Source organism: Oncorhynchus gorbuscha, linkage group LG04 (assembly GCF_021184085.1).
Source record: "Oncorhynchus gorbuscha isolate QuinsamMale2020 ecotype Even-year linkage group LG04, OgorEven_v1.0, whole genome shotgun sequence".
NCBI classification, from domain to species: Eukaryota; Metazoa; Chordata; class Actinopteri; order Salmoniformes; family Salmonidae; genus Oncorhynchus; species Oncorhynchus gorbuscha.
The window spans coordinates 5428495-5441299 of NC_060176.1; positions in this window are offsets into that span (position 1 = coordinate 5428495).

Sequence of the window (12805 nt, forward strand, 5' to 3'; positions counted from 1 at the left end):
CCCAAGCAGACACATCGATGGCTCTGAACGAACTTTATTTAACTCTTTGCAAACTGGAAAACATTTATCCGGAGGCTGCATTCATTGTAGCTGGGGATTTTAACAAAGCCAATCTGAAAACAAGACTCCCTAAATTTTATCAGCATATCGATTGCGCAACCAGGGGTGGTAAAACCTTGGATCATTGTTACTCTAACTTCCGCGACGCATATAAGGCCCTGCCCCGCCCCCCTTTCGGAAAAGCTGACCACGACTCCATTTTGCTGATCCCTGCCTACAGGCAGAAATTAAAACAAGAGGCTCCCACGCTGAGGTCTGTCCAACGCTGGTCAGACCAAGCTGACTCTACACTCCAAGACTGCTTCCATCACAAAGACTGGGACATGTTTCGTATTGCGTCAGATGGAAATATTGACGAATACGCTGATTCGGTGTGCGAGTTCATTATAACGTGCGTCGAAGATGTCATTCCCATAGCAACGATAAAAACATTCCCTAACCAGAAACCGTGGATTGATGGCAGCATTCGCGTGAAACTGAAAGCGCGAACCACTGCTTTTAATCAGGGCAAGGTGTCTGGCAACATGACTGAATACAAACAGTGCAGCTATTCCCTCCGCAAGGCTATTAAACAAGCTAAATGTCAGTACAGAGACAAAGTGGAATCTCAATTCAATGGCTCAGACACAAGAGGCATGTGGCAGGGTCTACAGTCAATCACGGACTACAAGATGAAATCCAGCCCAGTCACGGACCAGGATGTCTTGCTCCCAGGCAGACTAAATCACTTTTTTTGCCCGCTTTGAGGACAATACAGTGCCACTGACACGGCCTGCAACGGAAACATGCGGTCTCTCCTTCACTGCAGCCGAGGTGAGTAAGACATTTAAACGTGTTAACCCTCGCAAGGCTGCAGGCCCAGACGGCATCCCCAGCCGCGCCCTCAGAGCATGCGCAGACCAGCTGGCCGGTGTGTTTACGGACATATTCAATCAATCCCTATACCAGTCTGCTGTTCCCACATGCTTCAAGAGGGCCACCATTGTTCCTGTTCCCAAGAAAGCTAAGGTAACTGAGCTAAACGACTACCGCCCCGTAGCACTCACTTCTGTCATCATGAAGTGCTTTGAGAGACTAGTCAAGGACCATATCACCTCCACCCTACCTGACACCCTAGACCCACTCCAATTTGCTTACCGCCCAAATAGGTCCACAGACGATGCAATCTCAACCACACTGCACACTGCCCTAACCCACCTGGACAAGAGGAATACCTATGTGAGAATGCTGTTCATCGACTACAGCTCGGCATTCAACACCATAGTACCCTCCAGGCTCGTCATCAAGCTCGAGACCCTGGGTCTCGACCCCGCCCTGTGCAACTGGGTACTGGACTTCCTGACGGGCCGCCCCCAGGTGGTGAGGGTAGGCAACAACATCTCCTCCCCGCTGATCCTCAACACGGGGGCCCCACAAGGGTGCGTTCTGAGCCCTCTCCTGTACTCCCTGTTCACCCACGACAGCGTGGCCACGCACGCCTCCAACTCAATCATCAAGTTTGCGGACGACACAACAGTGGTAGGCTTCATTACCAACAACGACGAGACGGCCTACAGGGAGGAGGTGAGGGCCCTCGGAGTGTGGTGTCAGGAAAATAACCTCACACTCAACGTCAACAAAACTAAGGAGATGATTGTGGACTTCAGGAAACAGCAGAGGGAACACCCCCCTATCCACATCGATGGAACAGTAGTGGAGAGGGTAGCTAGTTTTAAGTTCCTCGGCATACACATCACAGACAAACTGAATTGGTCCACTCACACTGACAGCGTCGTGAAGAAGGCGCAGCAGCGCCTATTCAACCTCAGGAGGCTGAAGAAATTCAGCTTGTCACCAAAAGCACTCACAAACTTCTACAGATGCACAATCGAGAGCATCCTGGCGGGCTGTATCACCGCCTGGTACGGCAACTGCTCCGCCCTCAACCGTAAGGCTCTCCAGAGGGTAGTGAGGACTGCACAACGCATCACCGGGGGCAAACTACCTGCCCTCCAGGACACCTACACCACCCGTTGTTACAGGAAGGCCATAAAGATCATCAAGGACATCAACCACCCGAACCACTGCCTGTTCACCCCGCTATCATCCAGAAGGTGAGGTCAGTACAGGTGCATCAAAGCTGGGACCGAGAGACTGAAAAACAGCTTCTATCTCAAGGCCATCAGACTGTTAAACAGCCACCACTAACATTGAGTGGCTGCTGCCAACACACTGTCATTGACACTGACCCAACTCCAGCCATTTTAATAATGGGAATTGATGGGAAATTATGTAAATATATCACTAGCCACTTTAAACAATGCTACCTTATATAATGTTACTTACCCTACATTATTCATCTCATATGCATATGTATATACTGTACTCTACATCATCGACTGCATCCTTATGTAACACATGTATCACTAGCCACTTTAACTATGCCACTTTGTTTACTTTGTCTACACACTTATCTCATATGTATATACTGTACTCGATACCATCTACTGTATGCTGCTCTGTACCATCACTCATTCATATATCCTTATGTACATGTTCCTTATCCCCTTACACTGTGTATAAGACAGTAGTTTTGGAATTGTTAGTTAGATTACTTGTTGGTTATCACTGCATTGTCGGAACTAGAAGCACAAGCATTTCGCTACACTCGCATTTAACATCTGCTAACCATGTGTATGTGACAAATAAAATTTGATTTGATTTGATTTGATACATTGGAACGTTCCCAAGGCTAATACAATGGAACGTTCCCAAGGCTGATACAATGGAATGTTCCCAAGGCTGATACAATGGAACGTTCCCAAGGCTGATACAATGGAAGGTTCCCAAGGCTGATACAATGGAATGTTCCCAAGGCTGAGACAATGGAATGTTCCCAAGGCTGATACAATGGAACGATCCCAAGGCTGATACAATGGAACGTTCCCAAGGCTGATACAATGGAATGTTCCCAAGGCTGAGACAATGGAATGTTCCCAAGGCTGATACAATGGAACGTTCCCAATGCTGATACAATGGAACGTTATGGAATATTCCCAAGGCTGATACCATGGAACTTTCCCAAGGCTGATACAATGGAATGTTCCCAAGGCTGAGACAATGGAATGTTCCCAAGGCTGATACAATGGAATGTTCCCAAGGCTGATACAATGGAACGTTCCCAAGGCTGATACAATGGAACGTTATGGAATGTTCCCAAGGCTGATACAATGGAACTTTCCCAAGGCTGATACAATGGAACTTTCCCAAGGCTGATACATTGGAACGTTCCCAAGGCTGATACAATGGAACGTTCCCAAGGCTGATACAATGGAATGTTCCCAAGGCTGATACAATGGAACGTTCCCAAGGCTGATACATTGGAATGTTCCCAAGGCTGATACAATGGAACTTTCCCAAGGCTGATACATTGGAACGTTCCCAAGGCTGATACAATGGAACGTTCCCAAGGCTGATACAATGGAATGTTCCCAAGGCTGATACAATGGAACGTTCCCAAGGCTGATACATTGGAATGTTCCCAAGGCTGATATAATGGAACGTTCCCAAGGCTGATACAATGGAACTTTCCCAAGGCTGATACATTGGAACGTTCCCAAGGCTAATACAATGGAACGTTCCCAAGGCTGATACAATGGAATGTTCCCAAGGCTGATACAATGGAACTTTCCCAAGGCTGATACATTGGAACGTTCCCAAGGCTGATACAATGGAACGTTCCCAAGGCTGATACAATGGAATGTTTCCAAGGCTGATACAATGAAACGTCCCAAGGCTGATACAATGGAAGTTTCCCAAGGCTGATACAGTGGAACTTTCCCAAGGCTGATACATTGGAACGTTCCCAAGGCTGATACAATGGAACGTTCCCAAGGCTGATACAATGGAACATTCCCAAGGCTGATACAATGGAACGTTCCCACGGCTGATACAATGGAATGTTCCCAAGGCTGATACAATGGAACGTTCCCAAGGCTGAGACAATGGAATGTTCCCAAGGCTGATACAATGGAACGTTCCCAAGGCTGATACAATGGAATGTTCCCAAGGCTGATACAATGGAATGTTCCCAAGGCTGATACAATGGAACGTTCCCAAGGCTGATACAATGGAACGTTCCCAAGGCTGATACAATGGAACGTTATGGAATGTTCCCAAGGCTGATACAATGGAACTTTCCCAACGCTGATACAATGGAACGTTCCCAAGGCTGATACAATGGAATGTTCCCAAGGCTGATACAATGGAACGTTCCCAAGGCTGATACAATGGAATGTTCCCAAGGCTGATACAATGGAATGTTCCCAAGGCTGATACAATGGAACGTTCCCAAGGCTGATACAATGGAACGTTCCCAAGGCTGATACAATGGAACGTTATGGAATGTTCCCAAGGCTGATACAATGGAACTTTCCCAAGGCTGATACAATGGAACGTTCCCAAGGCTGATACAATGGAACGTTCCCAAGGCTGATACAATGGAATGTTCCCAAGGCTGATACAATGGAACTTTCCCAAGTCTGATACATTGGAACATTCTCAAGGCTGATACAATGAAACGTTCCCAAGGCTGATACAATGGAACGTTCCCAAGGCTGATACAATGGAACGTTCCCAAGGCTGATACAATGGAACTTTCCCAAGGCTGATACATTGGAATGTTCCCAAGGCTGATACAATGGAACATTCCCAAGGCTGATACAATGGAACGTTCCCAAGGCTGATACAATGGAACTTTCCCAAGGCTAATACATTGGAACGTTCCCAAGGCTGATACAATGGAACGTTCCCAAGGCTGATACAATGGAATGTTCCCAAGGCTGATACAATGGAACGTTCCCAAGGCTGATACATTGGAATGTTCCCAAGGCTGATATAATGGAACGTTCCCAAGGCTGATACAATGTAACGTTCCCAAGGCTGATACAATGGAACGTTCCCAAGGCTGATACAATGGAACATTCCCAAGGCTGATACATTGGAACGTTCCCAAGGCTGATACAATGGAACGTTCCCAAGGCTGATACAATGGAATGTTCCCAAGGCTGATACAATGGAACGTTCCCAAGGCTGATACATTGGAATGTTCCCAAGGCTGATATAATGGAACGTTCCCAAGGCTGATACAATGGAACTTTCCCAAGGCTGATACATTGGAACGTTCCCAAGGCTGATACAATGGAACTTTCCCAAGGCTGATACATTGGAACGTTCCCAAGGCTGATACAATGGAACGTTCCCAAGGCTGATACAATGGAATGTTTCCAAGGCTGATACAATGAAACGTCCCAAGGCTGATACAATGGAAGTTTCCCAAGGCTGATACAGTGGAACTTTCCCAAGGCTGATACATTGGAACGTTCCCAAGGCTGATACAATGGAACGTTCCCAAGGCTGATACAATGGAATGTTCCCAAGGCTGATACAATGGAACGTTCCCAAGGCTGAGACAATGGAATGTTCCCAAGGCTGATACAATGGAACGTTCCCAAGGCTGATACAATGGAATGTTCCCAAGGCTGATACAATGGAATGTTCCAAAGGCTGATACAATGGAACGTTCCCAAGGCTGATACAATGGAACGTTCCCAAGGCTGATACAATGGAACGTTATGGAATGTTCCCAAGGCTGATACAATGGAACTTTCCCAAGGCTGATACAATGGAACGTTCCCAAGGCTGATACAATGGAACGTTCCCAAGGCTGATACAATGGAACTTTCCCAAGGCTGATACATTGGAATGTTCCCAAGGCTGATACAATGGAACATTCCCAAGGCTGATACAATGGAACGTTCCCAAGGCTGATACAATGGAACTTTCCCAAGGCTAATACATTGGAACGTTCCCAAGGCTGATACAATGGAACGTTCCCAAGGCTGATACAATGGAATGTTCCCAAGGCTGATACAATGGAACGTTCCCAAGGCTGATACATTGGAATGTTCCCAAGGCTGATATAATGGAACGTTCCCAAGGCTGATACAATGTAACGTTCCCAAGGCTGATACAATGGAACGTTCCCAAGGCTGATACAATGGAACATTCCCAAGGCTGATACATTGGAACGTTCCCAAGGCTGATACAATGGAACGTTCCCAAGGCTGATACAATGGAATGTTCCCAAGGCTGATACAATGGAACGTTCCCAAGGCTGATACATTGGAATGTTCCCAAGGCTGATATAATGGAACGTTCCCAAGGCTGATACAATGGAACTTTCCCAAGGCTGATACATTGGAACGTTCCCAAGGCTGATACAATGGAACTTTCCCAAGGCTGATACATTGGAACGTTCCCAAGGCTGATACAATGGAACGTTCCCAAGGCTGATACAATGGAATGGAGGCTGATACAATGAAACGTCCCAAGGCTGATACAATGGAAGTTTCCCAAGGCTGATACAGTGGAACTTTCCCAAGGCTGATACATTGGAACGTTCCCAAGGCTGATACAATGGAACGTTCCCAAGGCTGATACAATGGAATGTTCCCAAGGCTGATACAATGGAACGTTCCCAAGGCTGAGACAATGGAATGTTCCCAAGGCTGATACAATGGAACGTTCCCAAGGCTGATACAATGGAATGTTCCCAAGGCTGATACAATGGAATGTTCCAAAGGCTGATACAATGGAACGTTCCCAAGGCTGATACAATGGAACGTTCCCAAGGCTGATACAATGGAACGTTATGGAATGTTCCCAAGGCTGATACAATGGAACTTTCCCAAGGCTGATACAATGGAACGTTCCCAAGGCTGATACAATGGAACGTTCCCAAGGCTGATACAATGGATGTTCCCAAGGCTGATACAATGGAACTTTCCCAAGGCTGATACATTGGAACATTCTCAAGGCTGATACAATGAAACGTTCCCAAGGCTGATACAATGGAACGTTCCCAAGGCTGATACAATGGAACGTTCCCAAGGCTGATACAATGGAACTTTCCCAAGGCTGATACATTGGAACGTTCCCAAGGCTGATACAATGGAACGTTCCCAAGGCTGATACAATGGAATGTTCCCAAGGCTGATACAATGGAACGTTCCCAAGGCTGATACATTGGAACGTTCCCAAGGCTGATACATTGGAATGTTCCCAAGGCTGATATAATGGAACGTTCCCAAGGCTGATACAATGGAACGGGCTGATACAATGGAACTTTCCCAAGGCTGATACATTGGAACGTACCCAAGGCTGATACAATGGAACGTTCCCAAGGCTGATACAATGGAATGTTCCCAAGGCTGATACAATGGAACGTTCCCAAGGCTGATACCAACGTTCCCAAGGCTGATACATTGGAATGTTCCCAAGGCTGATATAATGGAACGTTCCCAAGGCTGATACAATGTAACTTTCCCAAGGCTGATACATTGGAACGTTCCCAAGGCTAATACAATGGAACGTTCCCAAGGCTGATACAATGGAATGTTCCCAAGGCTGATGCAATGGAACTTTCCCAAGGCTGATACATTGGAACGTTCCCAAGGCTGATACAATGGAACGTTCCCAAGGCTGATACAATGGAATGTTTGCAAGGCTGATACAATGAAACGTCCCAAGGCTGATACAATGGAAGTTTCCCAAGGCTGATACAATGGAACGTTCCCAAGGCTGATACAATGGAATGTTCCCAAGGCTGATACAATGGAACTTTCCCAAGGCTGATACAGTGGAACTTTCCCAAGGCTGATACAATGGAACGTTCCCAAGGCTGACACAATGGAATGTTCCCAAGGCTGAGACAATGGAATGTTCCCAAGGCTGATGCAATGGAACTTTCCCAAGGCTGATACAATGGAACGTTCCCAAGGCTGATACAATGGAATGTTTCCAAGGCTGATACAATGAAACGTCCCAAGGCTGATACAATGGAAGTTTCCCAGGGCTGATACAATGGAACTTTCCCAAGGCTGATACATTGGAACGTTCCCAAGGCTGATACAATGGAACGTTCCCAAGGCTGATACAATGGAACGTTCCCAAGGCTGATACAATGGAACGTTCCCAAGGCTGATACAATGGAATGTTCCCAAGGCTGATACAATGGAACGTTCCCAAGGCTGAGACAATGGAATGTTCCCAAGGCTGATACAATGGAACGTTCCCAAGGCTGATACAATGGAATGTTCCCAAGGCTGATACAATGGAATGTTCCCAAGGCTGATACAATGGAACGTTCCCAAGGCTGATACAATGGAACGTTCCCAAGGCTGATACAATGGAACGTTATGGAATGTTCCCAAGGCTGATACAATGGAACTTTCCCAAGGCTGATACAATGGAACGTTCCCAAGGCTGATTCAATGGAACGTTCCCAAGGCTGATACAATGGAATGTTCCCAAGGCTGATACAATGGAACTTTCCCAAGGCTGATACATTGGAACATTCTCAAGGCTGATACAATGAAACGTTCCCAAGGCTGATACAATGGAACGTTCCCAAGGCTGATACAATGGAACGTTCCCAAGGCTGATACAATGGAACTTTCCCAAGGCTGATACATTGGAACGTTCCCAAGGCTGAAACAATGGAATGTTCCCAAGGCTGATACAATGGAACTTTCCCAAGGCTGATACATTGGAATGTTCCCAAGGCTGATACAATGGAACGTTCCCAAGGCTGATACAATGGAATGAAGGCTGATACAATGAAACGTCCCAAGGCTGATACAATGGAAGTTTCCCAAGGCTGATACAGTGGAACTTTCCCAAGGCTGATACATTGGAACGTTCCCAAGGCTGATACAATGGAACGTTCCCAAGGCTGATACAATGGAACGTTCCCAAGGCTGATACAATGGAACGTTCCCAAGGCTGAGACAATGGAATGTTCCCAAGGCTGATACAATGGAACGTTCCCAAGGCTGATACAATGGAATGTTCCCAAGGCTGATACAATGGAATGTTCCCAAGGCTGATACAATGGAACGTTCCCAAGGCTGATACAATGGAACGTTCCCAAGGCTGATACAATGGAATGTTCCCAAGGCTGATACAATGGAACTTTCCCAAGGCTGATACAATGGAACGTTCCCAAGGCTGATACAATGAAACGTTCCCAAGGCTGATACAATGGAACGTTCCCAAGGCTGATACAATGGAACGTTCCCAAGGCTGATACAATGGAACTTTCCCAAGGCTGATACATTGGAACGTTCCCAAGGCTGATACAATGGAACGTTCCCAAGGCTGATACAATGGAATGTTCCCAAGGCTGATACAATGGAACGTTCCCAAGGCTGATACATTGGAAACGTTCCCAAGGCTGATACATTGGAATATTCCCAAGGCTGATATAATGGAACGTTCCCAAGGCTGATACAATGGAACGTTCCCAAGGCTGATACAATGGAACTTTCCCAAGGCTGATACAATGGAATGTTCCCAAGGCTTATACAATGGAACCCCCAAGGCTGATACATTGGAACGTTCCCAAGACTGATACATTGGAATGTTCCCAAGGCTGATATAATGGAACGTTCCCAAGGCTGATACAATGGAACTTTCCCAAGGCTGATACATTGGAACGTTCCCAAGGCTAATACAATGGAACGTTCCCAAGGCTGATACAATGGAATGTTCCCAAGGCTGATACAATGGAACTTTCCCAAGGCTGATACATTGGAACGTTCCCAAGGCTGATACAATGGAACGTTCCCAAGGCTGATACAATGGAATGTTTCCAAGGCTGATACAATGAAACGTCCCAAGGCTGATACAATGGAAGTTTCCCAAGGCTGATACAGTGGAACTTTCCCAAGGCTGATACATTGGAACGTTCCCAAGGCTGATACAATGGAACGTTCCCAAGGCTGATACAATGGAAGGTTCCCAAGGCTGATACAATGGAACGTTCCCAAGGCTGATACAATGGAATGTTCCCAAGGCTGATACAATGGAATGTTCCCAAGGCTGATACAATGGAACGTTCCCAAGGCTGATACAATGGAACGTTCCCAAGGCTGATACAATGGAACGTTATGGAATGTTCCCAAGGCTGATACAATGGAACTTTCCCAAGGCTGATACAATGGAACGTTCCCAAGGCTGATACAATGGAACGTTCCCAAGGCTGATACAATGGAATGTTCCCAAGGCTGATACAATGGAACTTTCCCAAGTCTGATACATTGGAACATTCTCAAGGCTGATACAATGAAACGTTCCCAAGGCTGATACAATGGAACGTTCCCAAGGCTGATACAATGGAACGTTCCCAAGGCTGATACAATGGAACTTTCCCAAGGCTGATACATTGGAATGTTCCCAAGGCTGATACAATGGAACATTCCCAAGGCTGATACAATGGAACGTTCCCAAGGCTGATACAATGGAACTTTCCCAAGGCTAATACATTGGAACGTTCCCAAGGCTGATACAATGGAACGTTCCCAAGGCTGATACAATGGAATGTTCCCAAGGCTGATACAATGGAACGTTCCCAAGGCTGATACATTGGAATGTTCCCAAGGCTGATATAATGGAACGTTCCCAAGGCTGATACAATGTAACGTTCCCAAGGCTGATACAATGGAACGTTCCCAAGGCTGATACAATGGAACATTCCCAAGGCTGATACATTGGAACGTTCCCAAGGCTGATACAATGGAACGTTCCCAAGGCTGATACAATGGAATGTTCCCAAGGCTGATACAATGGAACGTTCCCAAGGCTGATACATTGGAATGTTCCCAAGGCTGATATAATGGAACGTTCCCAAGGCTGATACAATGGAACTTTCCCAAGGCTGATACATTGGAACGTTCCCAAGGCTGATACAATGGAACTTTCCCAAGGCTGATACATTGGAACGTTCCCAAGGCTGATACAATGGAACGTTCCCAAGGCTGATACAATGGAATGTTTCCAAGGCTGATACAATGAAACGTCCCAAGGCTGATACAATGGAAGTTTCCCAAGGCTGATACAGTGGAACTTTCCCAAGGCTGATACATTGGAACGTTCCCAAGGCTGATACAATGGAACGTTCCCAAGGCTGATACAATGGAATGTTCCCAAGGCTGATACAATGGAACGTTCCCAAGGCTGAGACAATGGAATGTTCCCAAGGCTGATACAATGGAACGTTCCCAAGGCTGATACAATGGAATGTTCCCAAGGCTGATACAATGGAATGTTCCAAAGGCTGATACAATGGAACGTTCCCAAGGCTGATACAATGGAACGTTCCCAAGGCTGATACAATGGAACGTTATGGAATGTTCCCAAGGCTGATACAATGGAACTTTCCCAAGGCTGATACAATGGAACGTTCCCAAGGCTGATACAATGGAACGTTCCCAAGGCTGATACAATGGAATGTTCCCAAGGCTGATACAATGGAACTTTCCCAAGGCTGATACATTGGAACATTCTCAAGGCTGATACAATGAAACGTTCCCAAGGCTGATACAATGGAACGTTCCCAAGGCTGATACAATGGAACGTTCCCAAGGCTGATACAATGGAACTTTCCCAAGGCTGATACATTGGAACGTTCCCAAGGCTGATACAATGGAACGTTCCCAAGGCTGATACAATGGAATGTTCCCAAGGCTGATACAATGGAACGTTCCCAAGGCTGATACATTGGAACGTTCCCAAGGCTGATACATTGGAATGTTCCCAAGGCTGATATAATGGAACGTTCCCAAGGCTGATACAATGGAACGTTCCCAAGGCTGATACAATGGAACTTTCCCAAGGCTGATACATTGGAACGTACCCAAGGCTGATACAATGGAACGTTCCCAAGGCTGATACAATGGAATGTTCCCAAGGCTGATACAATGGAACGTTCCCAAGGCTGATACATTGGAACGTTCCCAAGGCTGATACATTGGAATGTTCCCAAGGCTGATATAATGGAACGTTCCCAAGGCTGATACAATGTAACTTTCCCAAGGCTGATACATTGGAACGTTCCCAAGGCTAATACAATGGAACGTTCCCAAGGCTGATACAATGGAATGTTCCCAAGGCTGATGCAATGGAACTTTCCCAAGGCTGATACATTGGAACGTTCCCAAGGCTGATACAATGGAACGTTCCCAAGGCTGATACAATGGAATGTTTGCAAGGCTGATACAATGAAACGTCCCAAGGCTGATACAATGGAAGTTTCCCAAGGCTGATACAATGGAACGTTCCCAAGGCTGATACAATGGAATGTTCCCAAGGCTGATACAATGGAACTTTCCCAAGGCTGATACAGTGGAACTTTCCCAAGGCTGATACAATGGAACGTTCCCAAGGCTGAACAATGGAATGTTCCCAAGGCTGAGACAATGGAATGTTCCCAAGGCTGATGCAATGGAACTTTCCCAAGGCTGATACAATGGAACGTTCCCAAGGCTGATACAATGGAATGTTTCCAAGGCTGATACAATGAAACGTCCCAAGGCTGATACAATGGAAGTTTCCCAGGGCTGATACAATGGAACTTTCCCAAGGCTGATACATTGGAACGTTCCCAAGGCTGATACAATGGAACGTTCCCAAGGCTGATACAATGGAACGTTCCCAAGGCTGATACAATGGAACGTTCCCAAGGCTGATACAATGGAATGTTCCCAAGGCTGATACAATGGAACGTTCCCAAGGCTGAGACAATGGAATGTTCCCAAGGCTGATACAATGGAACGTTCCCAAGGCTGATACAATGGAATGTTCCCAAGGCTGATACAATGGAATGTTCCCAAGGCTGATACAATGGAACGTTCCCAAGGCTGATACA